The sequence below is a fragment of the Notothenia coriiceps genome, unplaced genomic scaffold (assembly GCF_000735185.1).
Source record: "Notothenia coriiceps isolate Sejong01 unplaced genomic scaffold, NC01 NC01_scaffold00035510, whole genome shotgun sequence".
In the NCBI taxonomy this organism is placed as follows: domain Eukaryota; kingdom Metazoa; phylum Chordata; class Actinopteri; order Perciformes; family Nototheniidae; genus Notothenia; species Notothenia coriiceps.
In genome coordinates, this window is record NW_011368211.1 from 1 (window position 1) to 1,277 (window position 1,277).

General features: G+C 42.1%; 1 long non-coding RNA gene across 1 annotated transcript; it reads left to right on the forward strand.

Annotated features, from left to right (window-relative positions):
• Positions 1 to 339: 339 nt before the first annotated feature.
• LOC104963037 (uncharacterized) lies at positions 340 to 863 on the forward strand. Its single transcript, XR_800269.1, has 4 exons — positions 340 to 409; positions 516 to 569; positions 681 to 725; positions 817 to 863. It is a non-coding gene; the product is annotated as an uncharacterized lncRNA (long non-coding RNA).
• Positions 864 to 1,277: the final 414 nt, after the last annotated feature.

Consider the following 1,277-nt stretch of genomic DNA (forward strand, 5'->3'; position numbering starts at 1 on the left):
GGGGCCCCCCAAAGAAGGTAGATTAAGAAGGTCCACAGCAACGACAACAGGAAACACACTTTAATTTACTGCAACGACATGTCGGGAAACCCCCTCAAGGGGGCCCCATGCATAGCGCGCCGTAAAATGCTGCTTCTTATTTTAAGTTTCGTTACCTTGCTCCGCTCTGGGGGGGGGAAGAGTGTGTTGGGGCGCCACCGATGGTGATGAAAGCTGGTTCGAGGGGCCCCCAGTGAATGTTTGCCTAGGGCCCCCACAGACTCTAGGATCGCGTAATTTAGCTGTCCTTTGCTTGAGTATTACTACGCTTTCTTATCATTACCTTTATTTAAGTGAGTATTTCTACCACCTTTAGGGCCTTGAAGGCATCATGGGAGAGCAGGGCAAGCAGGGGAAAGACGGACTTAAGGTGGGTTTCCCAAAAAGTTGAAAGAATCATTACTTTTTCTGTCATTACGAAATTAAATGTGTGTGAAAGTACGCATGTGTGTGAATTTATACATGTTTTTTTGTAGGGAGATCGAGGGCCAATCGGTGTTCAAGGAGTGTCTGGACCCCGAGGCGACAAGGTGCGACAAAGATGGATTATTATTAATTCACTTTTGTTTGTATTTAAATATATAAATATCTCAAATGAAACATCAAAGAGTTTTATTACGTGATATTTATTCCTGCCAAAGGGTCGGGAAGGTCGAGAAGGATTTTCTGGATTCCCAGGTCCCATTGTGAGTATGCATGAGAGGATATTAAGCTTATTTTACATGCTAATCATTGTGTTTAATCCATTAACTCTTGTTGTTTTTATATACGTTGCAGGGAGAGATGGGAAAATCTGGAGAGGGAGGACGTGAAGGAGAGCCTGGTATTAAGGTTCCTATGTGGCTGCATTTATTATTCTGTATTAATGAGACTACAGTGTCCTGCACAAACATATAATCTCTATTACTGATCACTTTTACACTACTTTAAGGGCTTTACAGTTTAAACATGGATTTGAAGCTGGTCAATATATCTTTACAACTAAATGTAAAGATTGTAGACTCTTCACGTACATTTTAATGACCGTAAAACTATTTAAATCAGGAGAGACTTATTCCGTAAATCTGATAGTATATTTATTGCCCGAGGAGTAATCATACTTGTCAACCCTCCCGATTTTCGCGGGAGACTCCCGATTTCATTGCCCTCTCCCGGTTTCCTCCCGGGGTCATATTTCTCCCGATTTCTGACAAAATCAGATTTACTCAGGACTGTTTCCACTCGGACTTTAATACAGC